We start from the raw sequence: 20,799 nt of genomic DNA on the forward strand, positions 1-20,799 counted from the left end.
TCCATGCAAGAGCCCTACTGCAGATGTTTAATTCCAATGTCTTTGTTTTCTTTGTGCTTGCCTTGCTCACAAACATTTAGGGCTTTGCGTTATGTGGGCCTGTGGTTTTAAGTTGTGCACTCTCTTCCTTAGGTTCTCTGTTTGAGGGAACTGGAAGGTCCCGCTCAATGGGAATCGCAGTTCCCATCTTTGGATGTGTAGTTGTGCCATTGGCCAAGCCACATGTATCTGTGTAACTCTTTCTTGTCGTCCATCTCCCTAGCTGTGGTACCTTCGCGGAAAACTTTCCTCTTCATTTACATCTTTTTCCTTATTTGACAATAGATTTCCCATTCTGACAAACTCTCACTCAGTCTATTCCAGTCACTCTTTCACTCCACACTAATGGGTTCACGATCCGTCCACCAATACCAACGCTTTTCTGTCAAAGGTCACCCCGCCAGCCAATCCCTGCATGGCACCTCGATGACGCAATATGCAAATTATGCCAGACTGCCTCTGAACCACTTTTCATGAAATTTTCACCATTTGCCTGCATCAACTAAACAGAAAACTTTGTCGGCAGTGAGAATACTCCCTACTTTTATCTAACAGTGGGTTATCGACTTGCAATAATTACTGTATCCAGTGATTTCACTCCTCTGCATTAAGGAATGAGTCACTAATGATTTCAATTTGTACAATCCTGCAAGAAAAGATTACGTCTCTATCTTGGTGTAACTGATATCGCCTCACAGTACACCTCACCTTACCAGGTAAGTTCAACAGTTTAATACTAGAACCTTGGGTACCTCTCTTCAGCTCTATACCATATGTGTAACAACTCATACATTTGCAATTTCAGAAAATCAAGAATATCATCAAGAATGCAATAACTACTGTGCCCAAAAATCCAAAGATCAAAGTCACATAATAATTACTCTCAAATTCCGGCCACTGCATTCCACCACAATGCGCCTACTACAACTCCCAGCATGCACTGCAACATAACACATTCATTTTTCACATACATGCAATCCCTATCGATACTAATGTTGTTCTCCTTTAGCCGCCTCATCTTTCTGTAACCAAGACTGAGTTGGGACCGGGTCAGTTTATATTTTGGGGAAAAACATCTGTACCATGAAAATGCAGTACTTCGTTCAATAGCGAATTAGTTTGTCAATTATTGATCGGCTCCAATCGAAACCATCTCCTCTGCTTCCAGATCTGTCAGCGCACAAACTTGCTCTAAATGAACATACCAGAAGGTGCACCCGCGGCTAGAACTAGGAGCGATGTAGTCCTGATGCAGACTTTGGTGCTCTATGACTGGATCAGTCGCTAATACAATTTAGATAGAGGTTGTCGTTTTAAATTTTTTATAGAGAATTGATAGGCAAAATACATGAAATATGTCATCAGTAAGTTAGCAGCAAAGCATACAAATCATAAGTGTAAAGAACTCAGTACAGCTCTATATGAAATCCAACATAGATTTGCCTTGTAAAGGTGGGAAAAAAGGAATTCCAGAGTACAGAAAAATACACGCCCTTTTATAGGACTTTAGGCAAAGACTTTCAGACATTCTACACAAGTACATGGTTCTCAACATTATGCACCAATGAGCAACAAGCAAGATGAAACAATTTACTACAGAATACATTCAGAAATCCTCTCATGATAGCATTACATTGGATCTCAGTTGCTCTCACAGTTTGAGCATTCTAGTTGGTACATTGTAAGAAAATATCCTGAGACAGTTAGGATGTCCTTGGTTGGGTACAGTGCAGGAAAAGTCCCTGGGAACTAAACTATCTGTTTAGCAGTGAAAAGCTTGTAATCCTTCACTTAGCACAAGAAGCAGCAGGAGTAGTCGTCCTGTGATGTACCGTGACATTGATGGAAGATAGAGGACAGTGTAAGTGTAAACACAGTTTGAGTTAGCGAAAGATCACTTTGTCATGCATTTAATATGAGAAAAACAACACCCACAGGGCTGCATGGGCCTCCGATGCAACCTTGGTCTAAAGTATTATTTTCAACCGGAATAAGCAAATCCGCAAGGGAAGCTAGTGATCCACAGATGTTTGGCCTTCATTTTCATACTCAAAATGTATACCTATTGGAGGAATATTTCACACATTAGATATTTTTAATATAACATATTTGTTTACAAAATATTTAAATTTTTCTAATTATGTATAAAAGTTTTAGTTTGAGTTCTTGGGTTAAATGGGGGATTGGATGGGTAGAATTTTTCATTAATTACAGATTAATTAATCTTAATTGATTAGGTTGTTTATTGTATTATATATTTGTTAGTTACTTAACTGTTTATTACTTTTTTTAAATTTATTTGTTAAATTTGAAGTCTCGTTTGTGGGATTTAGGGCCAGATTTAAGGAAAAGTGGCGCAGCGCGGTGCAGCGCCACAATTGGCAGCGCATCACTTTATAAACGCTAGGATGCGCCAACGCAGGCATCCTTGCACCACCGTGCAAGGATGTCTGTGTTGAGGGATGTGATTGTTTACGTGCGGGAAGGTGTCCCTTCCTGCACATAAACAATCACTAATGGCGCTTTGGCACTTCTGTGTGTGCAGCATACACGGAAGTGCCAAAGCGTCATTTTCAAATTGTTTATGTGCAGAAAGAGACACCTTCCCACATCAATCATGTTTGGCATTTTGCTCTTTCTATGCATGCGTCAGAATGCAGCACGCATAGAAAAAGCAAAAAATGAGGAGTAATAAAAGTATTCCGCCTCGCTGTGCCCTGCTGACGCCACCCCAGGAGGTTGCGTTAGATTTTGGCGCTGCCTGAGGTTTACGAAGTTTCATAAATCTGAGGCAGCGTCAAAATGCAATGGGTGTTGCTGTTGCACGCCCACAGCAACACCCATTGCACGCCCCTTCCAAGCACAGTGCTGTGTGGGAGGGGGACGTATTTACAAGGTGGCATTAAGCCATAAAAAGTGGCTTAACACCACCTTGTAAATACGACGCAGTTGACAAGGTGGCTTTAAGCCACAAAAAGTGGCTTAACGCCATCTTGTAAATATGGCGCAGTGCTTAGTGCCACAGGAGCGTCACAAAAAGTGACACTCCTGTGGCGCTAGGAGCCTTTAAATATGGCCCTTAGTGTTCTAAGTAATTAATTGTACTTTCACTTACTTTTTAGCTGAAAAATATTATTATTTTATATATGTTTTCATATATATATTTATTTAATGTTTAGAAAACAGGTACACAGAATAGGAGATGCACCACCAGGCCACGATGAAGATGCCGGCCCACTTGGCATCAGGCCACAGTTCCTCCACAGATCAGGAGGGTAGCATCACTTCAAGGTGCATTTTCGGGGCACATCAGTGGGATCCTGAATGGATGCAAAGCTCAGGACTCAAGATTTAATGATGGGCAGGGATTTATTGTTATACTTGGCCACTATTTGGGTCTGTTTCGTTTGTTACATGGGTACGTCAAGGGTTGTGGTTTTCCTATGACACTAATTACCGATAGGTAAAACCACTGTGTAGGTCCAAACAAATGCGTTTGTGTTGGACAGTAAATCCCACTCCAAAACTTTGTGCCTGGTTTGCATCGCTTTTGTTACACAAACCCTTTGGAAAGCTTTAGGAAATGCGGGTCCTGGTGTCCTACCCAATGTAGAGTCTGGAGACAAGTATACAATTAGCTGTGTCCAATTCTCTTTGTTCTGATAGCTTAATAAACGACATGGAAAATAACATTGTATTTTTTAATAACTAAACCTTCACTCGTTTTGAGAATTGTATAAACATGAACATTACAAGCAAGGACATCAGACAGCGTACAGCTCTTAACCACATTCTGAAGCATGATCATCTTATAATGTAATTGCATTTTGTGAGATGCCACAGTAATCCCACCATCGTCCCGAGACTCTGTTGTCCTCCCAGGTATTCGAAATGGATTCTTCTATTTTAGCATGTCTGTCCATGGCCCCAGAATCTCCATCAGGTGAGCCCTGTTGAGACCTCCATTGTCTGCTTATGTCCATTTTGGCAATGAATACGCAAAATACTCACACCAGAGTGCGGTCCCCCGGTTGCCATGCACCTTCTCAAGGATCCCCAGTAGGGGTCTACTCAGGGACCAGTCTACAGTCCTTCTCAATGTCCTGCAGAGAGTTAATAGTATGATCTACCAATAATCAGTGGTCAACTCCAAACCACATGGAATAAGATAACAACGCAGGGATGGAATGCTGCCCACCTGCCTCAGTTATTCAGGTGTGAAGTAACTAATTTGTAAGTGGTTAAATTGTAAGAAACATAGCTTTATGGATATCACAATCTCCGTTGTGGCCAATCGTACATCCCTCCAGTTGATTTCATCCATTCATTACACCCAAGCATTATATCTATCTTTAAAGGGTGTGTATCAGTCGTGTATCAGTCAGGGGCATTTATAACCAGAGTCTACGTTCACTTGTAGAGGACTGAATTAGGGGGGTTCAATTAACTCTGATTTGGGGGCCAAGAAGGTGTGCCTCAATAGGAGGTAACCAGTAGTAGCATGTCTTAGGCAAGATGTAATTTGCTCTCTCTGCAATACATCATCCTGTCTAGTGATCACGCCTCTTCCACCGAACTGAAGTAGTTGGGCCCTATTTTTCAGCCATGTTCCACACCATAAGGTTGTTTGCAAAGTTGGTTCACCATAGCAGTGACTCCCATTCCTATGTCTCCCGCCAGCATCATAATACCACTTTTTGTTATTTCTGGGAGTGATTGGGGGATTGCATCCCTGTACATCAGATTGAGAATACTGCCCCCTGCTCATAACCATTAGCTCTAATAAATAGAGGATCGTCCCTTGCACTATTAAGCCAGTCATTTAAAGCCATTAAGGCTATTCCTATGCCTCCATCATATGTGGACCGATGCTTAATTTGAGCCAGTGGATTCCAGTGCTCAGCACCAGTACTTAACTGTCAACACTGGCACTTATAACAGTCTGCCACATAGTGGCGCTGTTTGTCTAATTTAGAAATTAGCACAACAACAGCTGCTTATTAATTCAATATATACATTAAAATTTACTAATACCTTCCACCCAAGCTACTGATCTAGGTTTGGTGGCCTGGAGGTGTCTGAGTTGTCACACTTGTAAGAGTGTGACGCTTGCTAGTTGTGTTGGTACTGTCATTGGCAGGGATAACGTTGGTGGAAGCTGCAGTGGCCTCCTGACAAGGGCCCGGCAATAATTTTTTTAGAAATTAAGTGCTGAATTGCATGCTTTTATCAAAGGAAATGAGGGTGGTTCAGTTCATCCAGGCGAAGCAGCAGCCGGCTGTCATTAAGGTATTGAGCCACCTCTGGGGAATCCCCCGGGGGACGTTCTTCGGTCTGTTTACAAGCTGGAGTAGTGTCTTGTAGTTGCAACATTGCTACATTGCTTGTAAATTGCTACCTGCGCCGGACTTTCAAGGGAAGGCTCTGGAATCTGTTCATGTCACTATTTAAATGTGTGTGTGTCAAATTCTTGGCTCAGGTCAGCTCTTAGTGATGTGTATCTGAAGATACATAAAAATCTGCTCTTGGCCCCTTAATCGAGGCTGCCAGAGTGCTCCTACAGGCCTCCTCCTCACCGTGACTATTACTGACTCCTCCCACTTCATTTATGGGACGGAGGCTTCTCCATATTGCTAGAGTATTTTTATTTTCCTGGTGCTAGTTTCTTGATGGTTCTCCATAAATAGTGGTACATCATCCGCATAAAGTGCAATATGATTCTCATGTATGGTCCTCCCCCAGGCCACCCCTAGGGGAACCCACATCCCTGTGTGTCACAGCGACCCTGGCTGCAAGCGGCCCCTTGGGGATGAAGGGCAGCCCTGCATCGTACCCCACTCGATTTGACTAATTTGACTGCAATTATGTAACTCTAGAAACTTGTAGAATGTAGAGATTAATTGAACTTATATGCAATATGAGTGTATAGCTTATGGATTCATGTATATATCTGTGGGTGTCACACTATTACATACTGGTACTGATATGGGGTAGAAGCGGCCCACTTGGGCTTGACCTGTGAGGATACATCCATGTTATTAAGCATATGGTATAGTGCACATTTGGCCCTTTAGGACTAGTTGGTTAATGAACTCTGAATATAATTACTAATTTGTGTGACACTGATGCAAAAATGAGGCCATTTCGTTATTACAAATACATTTATCATCAGTATTTTTCACTCATAAGATGAATTATGCAATGTTTGCTTATATTGCAATTGGGAGGATAAGATCAATATATATGTACAAGTTCCACATCAATGCCAACTTATTTAAAAGGTTTGATATATATGTAAACATAGTAGAATTTACTGAATTTAACAACACACAGGTAAAATGCTATAGCATCAATCATGTTGAATAGAGATTTACCATTCTGTCATGGCGGCTGCGCTATATACGATGTTGTTTCCGTCCTTCGTTTATGTTTTTTATTTTTCATTTTCTATGTTTATGTAATAGTTGAATCACTGGGAACAAAGTGTTCAAATCATGTGAACAAGGCCGCATAGTCGGGCAAAACGCGTCATCTTTATATTAAAATCTCCACTACCGCACCATCCGAGTTCATATTGTTGGAAGTATGAACATTTATATATATATATATATATATATATATATATATATATATATATATTCACTTAAAAACAAAGGTTACAGAGATGTTATAGTTAGGAAATAGAATTAGAAATTCACTGAAAAAGCCAAAGGTTGCAGGGACATTCCGGTTAGGTCCTAAATGTACTTCCACAACACCAGAGTAATTCAGCAGTTATAGTTACTTAAGCTAACTATAACTTGTGCCCCTGTAATGCAGTGCTTATGACATTATATATTACATCACTCATGACATAGTCAGTGACATCACTGATGACATCTCAAATGACATCACTGATGACATCATCCGGTATCTGTAAGTGGTTATATGTATGTATGACTGAAAGTGTGAGTGCTGGTATTGGTGAGTTAGTGGTTAAGTTTGTTTCTGCATGAAACCGTAAGTGGATGTGTTATGAGGTGTATATACGAGGAAGTGGCTGTGTGATAGTCTGTATTGGTACACTGAGTGGGTGTCTGAGTAGCTGTGTAGCTGAGAGAATGGGTGTGTGCGTGTTTGTTTAGAGTACTGCCTGTATATTTCAGCAACAGTGTTAGTGTGTAACTCTCTCTGCTATTGAGGACATGGATGAGTGAATGCTTTTATAAGTGGATGTATCCACAGGTAAGTGCTTCTGTTACTTCTTGTGTGGTACAGTAAGTGCATGTGTGAGAGGGTGTACACAGAAGAAAGAGGATCTGTTAGTAGCTGTATGGGTAATAAAGTATGTGTGTGAGAGGTTTAATTGGGGACTGAGTAGTTTGTAATAGCATATTTATTAGTCAGTGGGTGATTTAGCGAGACTATCAGTGACTGATTTTATCTTTGAGTTGCTGTACTCATAAGTGAGTGCTGTATCAGTGAGTCATTGTGAGAGTGAGTTGATGTGTGAGTTAAGTGGGCGTATGAGTGGCTGTATGGTTGAGTATGTGGGTGAGTGAGTGCCTGTATGCATTGGTGACAGGGAGTAGGAGTTGTATGGGTGAATGATTGGGTGTGTAAGTCTTTGTATTGGTGGGTAAGCGGTTGTGTAACTGTCTGTATAGGTGAGTTCATGGTTGTGTTTTTGTTGTATGTGTGAGTGAGTGGATGTCTGTTGTTACATGTATTTTATAGTAGATTTGTGAGTCATGTATGGGTGAGTGAGTGGGTGTATCAGTGGTGTATTGAGCTGTGAGTGGGTGTGCAAATGGCTGCAATGAGTGTGGTAATAGCATAGTTAGTTATGTATGCATGAGTGAGTAGGTTTGTTAGTGTTGTGTGAGTGAGTGAGTAGGTGTGTGGCAGTAGTTGTATTGGTCTGTCAATGAGTGTTTTAGTATTTGTATGTGTGGTGATCTATGTGAGCTTGTGTAATAGTATAATTCTATATCCTAACTATAACGTCCCAATAACCTTTGTTTTTTTTCAGTGAATTTCTTTCTTTTTTTAAAATAATTTTTATTATCAGTACCCAAAATAGTACAAATTCAAATTCATCAATTCAAACACTCATTTTACAATGTGCAAAGGAGCATTCACCCTACTCTACATCGCCTCTGTGATTACATCACCTGTTGGCTAATCATTCACTCAATATTCCCCATGTGGCTTGTCCCTTTCGTCTCCCTCCCTTCCCTTTTCGTTCGTACAATGCATGTTGCAACTGATATATTTCTGGAAGGCGATTTAACCAGGTTTGGAATGTGGGGGGTTGTTGATCCAACAGCGGAGACACAGAGTCGATACACAGACATAATTGCAAAAATAAACTTAGAGACACTTGGCTCAATTGAATCCAATACCCCGGGTATCACAACTCTAGGCATTATTTCAACTTCTAGTCTGACAACATCTTTAATAAACTGCTCGACTTTCTTCCTCAGACTCGACAGTTTTGTACAGGTGGCAAACATATGGATTACATCCGCTCCATATAACTGACATCTTGGACAATCCATCCCCTCTACCCGACCCCTCTTTAATAGCTTCCCCGGGGTGATATACAGATCAAAAATCGTTTTATAGTGTTGTGCCTGGAGGGATGCCGAAATCAGGGTACTACACCCTAACCCAAGGGATTCATAAAAATCCAATTCTTCCACATTAAGCTTGTCACACCACTTTTTACTATACTTTGCCAAGTCCTCAGGTAATTCATCATTCAATCTGGCGTAGATTGACCTTATTGTGATCTTATCACTGGAAATCATTAACTCTAACAAAGAGCACTTTGCAAAGCCTGCTACCCCACCAGTTTTCCTATGAATAAAATTCCTTACTTGTAGGTATTTAAAAAAAACTTTGGGCCAGACCAAATTTTCCAAGCAAATTCTCAAATGTAGTGATTATAGATCCATCAAAAAAATCACCTAATCTTTGTATCCCCTGTCGATTCCAATTTGCCATAAGATTATCTCTAAATATCTCGAGGAGGAGAGTATTCATAATCAAAGTATAGTAATTATATCTGCCAAACCCAATTCTCTTCTGCCAAGGGCCCCAGCATTTAAAAGCAGCATTTAGAACTTTAAACCGAACCTTCTTAAAATAGCTGGGCTACAAAAATGGCAGCAGTGCCCCATTCGCAGCAGACCCGATTACTAATTCATAGATATTCGGAACATACTCTTCACCCCTTGCTGGGCTGCTATTTTTAAACAAGGGTTGCATATACTGAAATGCAGCTGCCATCTGGTACAGCTTAAAATTAGGAAGAGACCACTCACCCTTCTCCCTAGATAGTGTCATATATTTACTGGCTTTCCTAATCTTACCATACGACCAGACAAACCGCATTATAAGTTGATCCAGCATGCTAAACCAGGATTTCTCAAATTCTAGTGGAATAGCACGAAATAGATATAGAACGTTAGGGAGAAGTATCATCTTTATCATATTACACCGCCCCATAATTGTCATATGTAGATTATCCCATCTGCCGAGATTATGTCTAGCACTATTAACAATTGGCATAAGGTTATTCTGGACGATTTGCTCTACTTGTGGTCGGATATCAATCCCTAAATAAACTGCATGATCTACCCTTCGTGCATCCGATGATATGCAATGTTCATTTAATACTATCTGAGTCTTATCTTTATTAATTAAGTGAATAGCCAGAGACTGCCCCAAAGCTTTCTGCAGCCCTTTCAATTTCCTTGAGGGCCAGATCCGGGTTGACAGTAATAACTGCAACATCATCTGCGTAAGCCAGAATTTCTGTACCCCACCCATTGCGGACCACCGGCTGAATATTTGCATTTTTTTCCAAATATCGCAGGAAAGGATCTAGATATAAAGCAAATAATAAAGGTGAACACGGACATCCTTGCCATGTACCCCGCTCAATCCTGGGATCATTTGAGTAGTCGCCACATATCTATATTCTAGCACTTGGGTGTTTATACAGGGCCTTAACTGCTATGATGAATCTTTCCCCTAGACCGTATATCCGCAGAGTTTCCCACAGATATTCCCAATTGACTCTATTGAATGTTTTCTCAGCATCCAACAGAACCATAGCCATGGGCTTCTCTGCTATATATGTGGCATCAAATAATGCTATCACCCTTCTCATATGATCGGTTGTGTCCCTGCCAGGGACAAACCCATGCTGATTATGGCTAACCAATTTGCTAATACAGGCAGACAACTGAGTCGCAAATATTTTTGAATAAGCTTTTGCATCACTATTTATAAGGGTAATTGGGCGATACGAGCTTAAGCAAAGTGGATCTTTACCTTTCTTTAAAAACACTGCTATATTAGCGGTCCCCCAAGACGGTGGGGCTTTACCCCCTTGCTGTACTTGAATTAGCACCTTCAACAACACTGGTAAAAGCATGTTCTTAAAGTGTTTATATAATTCAAGAGAAATACCATCCGGGCCTGCAGCGTTCCCATTCGGAAGCCCTCTGAGCGCATCCTCCAACTCCTCCAGTGTAACCTCCTGTCCTAGTGCTATTTGCTCCTCTGGGGTAGTCCGACCACCCAGAGTCTCGCTCAGCCAACTACTATCAGGTTGCTCCATACCACTATATAGTTCTGCATAGTACTCCCGAAAAGCTTCCCTGATTGTGTCGGGCCTGTAACTATCAGCCCTGCCTTACTCTGCAATTTCGAGACTGAGCCAATAGAGGCCCTTTGCCGGGCCCACGTTGCTAAAATATGCCCCACTTTCTCACTGTATTTGTAGCACTCCATTCGCCTTGCTAGATATTTTTCTGCTACCCTTTCCACTGAATACCTATCTATTAACATTTTAGCTATTGTTATCTGATGTAAAGCATGCTCAATATCTGAGCCATTCTTGATCGCTCTGATAAGTTGCTCTTCTGCTGCCTGCAATTTTGTTTTACTATGAGCACCTGAAGCTGGGCTGCTGCCTGTTTTTGTCGTCTTACACTGAAGCCGAGAGTTTCCCCCCTTATCATAGCCTTTAATGTATCCCACACTATCTCAACTGAGGCAGTTCCCATATTGAAATCTAGAAACTCCTTCAAACGTGTGCTCATATACTGTATATACAAGGGGTCATTCAGCAGAGCTCTCTCAAACGTCCAGCCCTTCCTAAGTCTCTGCCAATCCTTTATCTTAACCTCCAACAGCAGAGGATTAAGATCTGCCATGAACCGGGGGTATAACTTGATCTCCGATCCCTCTAGAAATATAGATGAGACAAGGAAATATTCTAGCCGTGCAAACTTCCTATGGGGAGCTGAGAAATATGTATATCCCGGATTTGACCATTTCAGTGTTGGCCATACATCTATCAATCCAACTTCCCTTTGCATATTCTTGAGGGCATGAAAAACTCTGGGATTGCGTCCCGGGTAGCTTTTCTTCCTAACATCTCTTAAATTCTGCAGTCCATCCGATGACCCGTTAAAATTTAGATCGCCACATACGATGTACGGGGTGGGCCATATTGCTAGTTCTGCAGAGATAAAATCGAATAATGACGGATAGTAGTCCACCAAGCCATACAATGAACATAGCGTGAATCTTACTTTTCCCAATAGACATTCTATGAGCACCCATCTCCAAATCAGATCTACTTTCCTCCGGGTGACAGCACATTTAGAGTTACTTGCCAGGATGGCAACCCCCTTTGTTTTAGACTTTTGCTCAGAGCACCCTAACAGACGCAAACCCAGAGTCTCCAGCAGAATTTTATCTGACTTTTCTGTATGTGTTGCTTGCAGACAGTAAATGTCCGCTTTTAACATTTTCAGATCACCTGTCGTTTTCCTTCTCTTGCAGGGATTATTTAGGCCACATATATTTATAGATGCTATCCGAAGTACCGCCATGTAGATACCTCAGATTGATCTTGCATATCTAAATCGACCTTATTAGTTATCAACTTGCTATTCTTACAGCAATACTTAGTTCTCCATCTCTGCCCCTTTGATTCCATCGTCATGCCAAGTACTCCAAGCAATGAGACAGTTTGTACTTGGTAATCATATCTTTGGTTGCATTTTCTTGGATGCCAAATTTCCCTTCCCCCCACCGTGGCATCTCGCCCCTCCCCCCACCAACCCAGCCCCTTCTTCCCTCGCCCCCCTCCACTCCCTACTCCCCGTCTGCCCTGCATCCCTCCTCTTAACCCCCCACCTCCCCGCTCCCTCCCTTGACCCCCGCTGAGACCTCCCTTCCCCACTCCCACTACCCCCACCCTTCGGAGCAATCAGACCAGCGTTGGCCTGAATGTTGGTACCACCCAGGTGCAGACCGCAGGTCCACCCCAAACTGCCCAGCTTATCTCCTTTAAGAACCCCCTACTTTCTTAACTAACATTCTCACCCAGAAGGCAAAGACCTCAGTTCTTGCTCATTATACCGCTTTAAGCCCCAGCAGGTACTCTTTTGCCTGAACCTCAGAATTAAACAATTTAACTTTCCCATTAACCACTGTCTTTAAACGAGCGGGCCAACTAATATGCCTCCCCTCATTTGTCCTGAAATGGTTTGATCAATTGCTGTAGCCTCCATCTTCGCTCCACGGTAACATGACAATAGTCTGGTCGGGTAAAAAAAGAGACCCCCCCCCATACAGCGTGGGGCATCTGGGCGGGCTTTTTCAAATATAGCCTGTCCTAACAAGTAATTACCAAAAAAGACTATCATGGCTCTAGGATATTTAGATTCCACTTTGCGATCACCCTCTCGCCGTACTCCTGGAAATCTGTGTACCCTTTGGACCTCAGACTCCCAGTCCCAGTTGGTAAGGCATCTCGCAACACTTTAATCATATATGCCCTGATTTCATTGCCCTCTACCCCTTCCCCAATGCATAAAAAAGTGTAAATTATTCCTCCTCTGCCGATTCTCCTGGTCTTCGAGTTTCCACATAATATCAGTCAGTTGTCCATCATGCGCTACACTTTTTTCTCTTAGGGCCTCAACGTCCGCCTCCACCGCCATCGCTCTTTCCTCCATTGCACTTAATTTTTCTTCGATTTCCATACAAGACTTCACCACTTTGCGAACAGTTCCTTGCAGGCGTTTTGCAGCAATCCGAGCCTGACGACTCTCCACCCTTATCTCTGTTTGCAGCTTCTTAATCGAGTCATATATTGACTGTAGTATTTCTGAATCTGTACTAGTGGTGCCGATACTAAGATCCGGACAGCCTATCCACACGTCAGCACCCTTGTCAGCCTTGAATTGAACCTCAGAGGTGTGCACCTTCGCTGTGCCTGTCAGGTTCGTTCCTGAGTAGTCCCATTTTAGTGTCTTACTACTCTGAGCTGAAAGCTCAGTTCCACCGCTGAGACCAACCTGCGTTTTTAAGCCCTTGCGTTGCCGCCGTTGCTGTCGCACAGTGGACTCCGCGATTGATGATATGCTCCCTGACTCAGAGGATATACTACCTCCTGTTTCACTCTGATTGCGGCCGCTGCTGGTAGTATCTGAATCCTCAGTTAAAGAATAACAATTTATCGCCACCATCCTTAGACCAATCAGGAGCTTTCTTCCTTGTTCCAGTCTTTTTGGCTCCTGCTTCAGGACTTTGGACCGTGTAGCTTGAGTCCCCCTCGTACACCACGGGAGGGATTTCAGCTTCCCCTTAGCTGACCTGTACGCTGGCATTAGATTCTAATTCTACAAGACATGGTTGCATACTTTTGCTGATGGGAGCATTAACTTCCTCATCATTTGACAGCGTTTGGTCTTCTCTGTTGCCCAAAGTGCCTAACGGTCCACCATCGGCACCTTGCATCGCGATCAGGAGAGAGTCATTCTCATTAAATATTTCCATAGCGCCTTCGGAGCGTGCCCTCTCCCCACTGATTGACATATGGTTTTCTTTTAGCGCCAATTGGTTGTCTGCTGGAGGGGACTCGATGTGCTCAGAACTATTTTCTTGCATCCCCCCAGTCAAATAACACGTAATCATAGGCTGTAGTTTATCCTTCCCTCTGACATCTGATGGGGGGGAATGCCGGCGCTGTTCTTGGCATCCTCAGTAGCCCCAACTGTAGTTTGTCCACTCGGCTTCACCGCTGCCGAGATAGGACGTCTGCTTCCGGGGATGAAGTCCCCATTGGCTTTCCCCATTTGCGCTGTCCGGGCCCCCTCTCCTTTTTCACCAGGATTTCGGCTGCTTTTTGGTGTCATACCTACTTTGAAGACACTGGGAAGCGTATCACAAAATTTGCAGAACCTCGTTGACAGAAATTCCGTGCTCAACGCAAACAATCTAAGAGCACTAGTCAATAAACAATACGCTGTTTTCAGGGAGTCCTGGCCATACATGTCCAGTTGGTCTAGTCCTTAGGTGAGCACAGTAAACCTTAAGCGTTAAACTCCACTCCCACGCCGGGCCTTGTACCATCCATTAAATATTCTACTAAGGCACCTTACCCGTACTCACATGCGGTTGGCAGATACAGCGCTGCGCTTCTCTACTCCTCGGAGGGGGGGCGCACTCCAGGGTCCATACGTTGAATCACCGCCGCAGAGAAGGCAAAACCGGGAGGAAAGGGCACACACACGTTAATCCAGCTGCTGCACTCCAGGATCCACATGTTACGTCGCCACCGCGAGGAAAGCAAGAACGGGAGAAGGGGGCGCACATCTGCATGCGTTACCCTCCTCATGTTCCGTACTCACTCACTGTCAGTAAAGGCAGCGCCGCACCTCTCTGTTCCTGGGGGGGCGCAGTTTAGGGCCCATACGTAGAATCACCGCTGCAGAGAAGGCAAAAGCAGGAGGAGAGGGCACACACACGTTAGTCCAGCATTGCGTCTTCACCAGCTACTGCTCCGCTGCTGCTGGCGTCTGGGGTGGGCGGCGTCTAACGGCCGTCAGCTGCGTGGCCACCATCATTGCTCCGGATGATTTTTTCTTTTCAGTGAATTTCTATGGTTTTTTAAGCCTATAGTAATTTTTATTACTATACGTTAATCCAACCACCACCACACATGGCTAAAGGGAGTTGGCCACAGCCTGTCTCTCTGTGTGTGAGAATAGGTGCATGAAGGTGTATCTGAGGTGGGAGTGGTTGTGAGAGTCTCCGTCTGGGTGTTAGAGTGCGTGCATCATTGTCTTAGTGGGTGTGTCGGTGTCTGCGCATGGCCTGTGAGTGGATACATGAGGGTGTCAGTGGGTCTGTGAGTAGCTGTGTGAAAGTCTGAGTGGGTATGTGAGTGTCTGAGTGGGTGTGTGAGGGTCTGAATGGGGATGTGAGGGTGCATGAGTGGGTCTATGAGTGGGTGCAACAGTGTCTGAGTGGGTCTGTGATTGGGTGCATGATGGTCTGAGTCGATTTGTAAGTGGATGCGTGAGTGTCTGAATGAGTCTGTGATTGGGTGCATGAGGGTCTGAGTGGGTCTGTGAGTGGATGTGTCAGTGTCGGTGTGGGTCTCTGAGTGGGTGCATGAGAGTCTGAGTGGACTTGTGAGTGGGTGCATGAGGCTCTGAGTGGTCTGTGAGCGGGTGAATACGTGTCTCAGTAGGTCTTTGTGTGGGTGCATCAGTGTCTCACAGAGTCTGTGAGTGGGTGCATCAGTGTGTGAGTGGTTCTGCGAGTGGGTGCATGAGGGTCTGAGTGGGTCTGTGAGTGTGTGCGTCAGTATCTGAGTGGGTGTGTGAGTGGGCACTTGAGTCTCTGAGTGCATGCATAAGTGAATGAATTAGTGTATAAATGAGTCTGTGGGTTCTCTTGCTAATTTTTTTTGTGAATAATTCGTGAAAATTTGTGAATAACATGCATGGCGATGCTAAATTATTTTAAACCCAAAATTTACCCCTAAAACACACCTATATAATTCCCTTGAGGTCAGGGTACCTCCACCCTGACCCCTTATGCCACATTCAATTAGGATGTTCACTCCTGGAGACTGTGTCTTGTGAAATAAAATGGAGGCCACAACTTTCTAGTCAGGTTGCAGTCAGCCAATTAAAGCGCTTTTTTTGCATGTGTATTCATGAAAATTTGCGAATATTTGCAAGCCCAGATATACAAATGTGTTTTCCCTTTAATATCTCCTAGAGTACATGATGGATTTTCAACAAAAAAGCGGAAGCCTAATCTGCGAACCAAAAGCTAGCTTTCTGCTAAATTTTGTGTAATTCCATCCAGTAGTTTGTGCTGTAGTTGTGTCTAAAGGTCCTATGGGAATTAACATGGGAAAAGCAATTTTTGACCCCACCTTTTTCTTGTCCCCCGCTTGACGAATCACCCTAAAACTTTCCGTACGCAACAAGAATCACCAGAGCACTTTTTTGGAAAATTTAGTGAAGAATCGACAAATGGTACCAACGATATAGGCAAGTCAAAAAACACTTTTTCTATGGAAACTAGGCCAACTTCCAACTGCCAGTAGGTTATACATATGTGTGTGTGTATATATATATATATATATATATATATATAAGAGCTCCAACAGATCCAAAGAGGGGCGCTCTTCTCATGTCGGTGCCTGCATATGGGAAGGGCCTATTCCCATCAATAATCTTCACACTAGTTTGACAATTAAGTCAAAATTGCAGCACTCACAGGATTTGCAGCAGATTACTTTTATTCCATAACAGGACCCCAAACAAACTAACACCAACGCGCTTCGACCTTCTTGACCAAGACCGTGAAGGTCGAAACGCGTTGGTGTTAGTTTGTTTGGGGTCCTGTTATGGGATAAAAGTAATCTGCTGCAAATCCTGTGAGTGCCGCAATTGTGACTTAATTGTCAAACTGATGTGAAGATATATATATATATAACCTCAATGAAGTTTTTGTAATGTAGACCTTGATTTAAAATAGATCCAAAATAGTTCTAAACAGTGTTTAGGGGCCACTTAATTTTCATTTTATGCATCAACAAATATTTACCCAAATATGAAAACTTGATGGAAAATATATCCTTCCTTTCTGAGCCCAATTCCAATCTTTTAAGTAGTTTGGGAAATAACTTGGGGAGCAATGGAAAATGACATTCATACAGGAAGTGACAATCAGACCTCAAGTTTTGAAGAATGTTAACTTACATTTGACCTGCTTGCTCCCTGTACCTGTGGGGCCTGAATCAATTCACACTAAACCATTTTAAAAACAGACTCTTCATGGGACCGAAAAATGAGATGGAAGTCTAAAAGGAACTAAGAACGAGGAGAGGTTAAAAAATTCAGGAACACTACCTACGAAACTGTTATACTATCTTTTTCTTTATAACAAATTTAAAATTGATAACTTTCAATAGTAAAACCCTAACTATTTACAGGTGTATCAGAAATGTAAGAATAAATTGTAAATTAGAACTTGGACAATAATCTCATTACAGTATTGTGAATGTAGAACTTGATTTAAAATAGCTCAGAAATAGCCCCAACCAATGCTTGGGCGGCCCTTTGATTTTCATTGTATGCATAAAAGACACTTACCCAAATATGACCACTTTAATGAAACACATCCTGCCAGTCTGAGCTCGAGTCGCATTCCTGCCAATCTGAGCTCAAATCTAAACTTTTAAGTGGTTTGGGAAATCCCTGGCTGAGCTGTGAGCAACTGAAATTGACATTCATAGAGGAAGTGACAGTCAGACCTTATTTTTGTAAAATGTAAATTTACATTTGACCTGCTTGCTCGCCTTCCCTGTGGGGCCTGGATCAATTCACACTAAACCGTTTTAAAAACAGACTCTCCATGGGACCCAAAAAACAAAATGGAAGTGGAACCAACAACGAGGAGTGGTTGCAAAATTCAAGAAACACTTTTAATGAAACTGATGAACTAATTTTGCTTAGTACAGAATTTAAAATTGATAACTTTCTGTACTAAGCCATGAGAGATGACAATATGCCGAATGTGTAACAGTTAATGGAGTCCAAATGAGAATACTATGTCCCACTTACATCTAAATAGTCCCCACTCGTGCCTATCACATTGTGCCCAGGCCTTGAAAGCACTCTATTAACAAGTCTGACTCTTGCCGCAGAGTTAAAAGACTTCAGACTGTTCCCAGACAGCAGTGGCAGGCGCGTGAGGCCTGCTTGCACTTGGCGCCATTGCCAAGCCTCCTCCAGGGAGAGACATGGAAACAGGACTGGTCCTGGGGGTTTTCAGGCATGGCCGGCCTCGTGCGCCGCTTAAGGGCCTGTTGCTGATTGATGGGTTGACTGACTGGCTGGAAGAGGAGGGCAAGACGGCTCAGAAGAGAGATCTGAGGACCCTGACAGAAGCCAGCTAGATCCCCTTTCCAGACCATGCCCCTTCTGCTTACATTATTAAACATTTGTGGTTCACAAATTTATGGTCTGACCCGAAACTGAAATATGAAATGTAATATCTATGCTTCTGACACCCAGATTTCCATAACAGTGTATAGCACTGGTAGTCAATATTGCACACCTTGTCAGATATTTCTATAAATGCCAAAGAAACTCACTTAAACTTATTGCAATCCAAAATGCACGAAAGTTACACTGAAATGAAACCGGCCACGCTCTGTTGTCTTAAACTGCGGTAATTTATGTGGCATACATGTAAATTGCCATATCTGTGCTATTTTAGCACGTGTTTTACATTACCTACTCTGTTACCTGACTGGAAATATTGGCTGCTCCTACGCAACTGATTTAATGCAGACATTCGTAAATCATCCTACTTTAAAATATGATTCAGAGCTAAAAAAAGAAAGCCCTCGCCTTAGCTTCGTGCTTGGATTCATTTTCTAATTTCCTCTGCTGAACTTCTAGATTTTCAGACCTTAGACTCCATGATTCCCAAATGATCTGCAAGGCTTTGCACCTAAATTTAGCCTGGATGTTATGGGTTTGTGGCGACTTGTCCCTTTCCAGTTGAGGTCTGAGCAGCTACTAAGCACACATTGTTCTCATTAGCTCAGTTCTACGTTAATAAACTGCAGTAGCAACAAAGCTCAGACACAACGCGCACCATTGAGCAACATGTAGAACACATTGTTCTTTGAGAGGTTTATGTTGCCAAAATACAAGCAAAAGGAGCATTGTCAAAGCCAATATGTTTGGCTTATAAAGAAAGAGCCTGGATGCTTCCATCCTTGCAATCACGCACTCTTGCTAGTTATAGGATGGCCACATTTTGAGAAGCAAAAACCTGGGCAGGTCAGACATAAAAGAAGGACTAAAGTCTTTTGTGCTACATTTATGTCTGGCCTCTCCAGTTTTCTGCGTATCTATCTATCTATCTATCTATCTATCTATCTATCTATCTATCTATCTATCTATCTATCTATCTATCTATCTATCTATCTATCTAGGGTGACCCCTCCACATGGGCGGAGGAGCGTCGCCCTGCCAAAGAAAATGCCCCCCTAACAGAAAAATAAAATAGTAATAAACTTAGTTTATTACCATTTTATTTTTCAGTGACCCATCCTGAACCGAGTGCCAGGACGGGGCATGGCAATTGCTGCCGAGTGGCAGCAGAGAGCTGTGCACTTGTTTAAAGTATGCATGTCCCTTTGGCCGGCCGTCTTGTGACGGCCACCCACACATGCGCACTTTAAACATCTCTGATCCAACTGTCTTAAGACAGCTGGGTTAGAGAAGGCACAGGCCTCCAGGGCTCTGGTGAGCGCTGAGAGAGCCCGCTCCCACCAATCCTGGTGCTGGTTTCATGCTAGTTACCAGCGTGAAACCAGCGTCAGGATTGGCTTGTGCAGTTTCCTGGGTCCCGTGACCGTCAGAGCTGGGAGAGACGACTTGTGGAGAGAAGATCGTATCCAGGTAGGTGCTTGTTGTAGGAGGCTAGACTGGCTTGTAGTGAGTACCAAGGGGTACTTACACCTTGCACCAAGCCCAGGTATCCCTTATTAGTGTAGAGGGGTGTCTAGCAGCTTAGGCTGATAGAAAAGGTAGCTTAGCAGAGCAGCTTAGGCTGAACTAGGAGACGAGTGAAGCTCCTACAGTACCACTAGTGTCATATGCACAATATCATAAGAAAACACAATACACAGATATACTAAAAATAAAGGTACTTTATTTTTATGACAATATGCCAAAGTTTCTCAGTGAGTACCCTCAGTATGAGGATAGCAAATATACACAAGATATATGTACACAATACCAAAATATGCAGTAATAGCAATAGAAAACAGTGCAAACAATGTATAGTCACAATAGAATGCAATGGGGGCACATAGGGATAGGGGCAACACAAATCATATACTCTAGAAGTGGAATGCGAACCACGAATGGACCCCAAACCTATGTGACCTTGTAGAGGGTCGCTGGGACTGTAAGAAAACAGTGAGGGTTAGAAAAATAGCCCACCCCAAGACCCTGAAAAGTGGGTGCAAAGTGCACCTAAGTTCCCCAAAGAGCACAGAAGTCGTGATAGGGGAAATCTGCCAGAAACAACAACACCAGCAATGCAACAACGATGGATTTCCTGACGAGAGTACCTGTGGAACAAGGGGACCAAGTCCAAGAGTCACAATCAAGTCTGGAGTGGGCAGATGCCCAGGAAATGCCAGCTGTGGGTGCAAAGAAGCTGCCACTGGATGGTAGAAGCTGTGAATTCTGCAAGAACGACAAGGGCTATAAACTTCCCCTTTGGAAGATGGATGTCCCACGTCGTGAAGAGTCGTGCAGAAGTGTTTCCGTGCAGAAAGACTGCCAACAAGCCTTGCTAGCTGCAAAGGTCGCGGTTAGGGTTTTTGGATGCTGCTGTGGCCCAGGAGGGACCAGGATG

This window comes from Pleurodeles waltl, chromosome 1_2 (assembly GCF_031143425.1).
Source record: "Pleurodeles waltl isolate 20211129_DDA chromosome 1_2, aPleWal1.hap1.20221129, whole genome shotgun sequence".
In the NCBI taxonomy this organism is placed as follows: Eukaryota; Metazoa; Chordata; class Amphibia; order Caudata; family Salamandridae; genus Pleurodeles; species Pleurodeles waltl.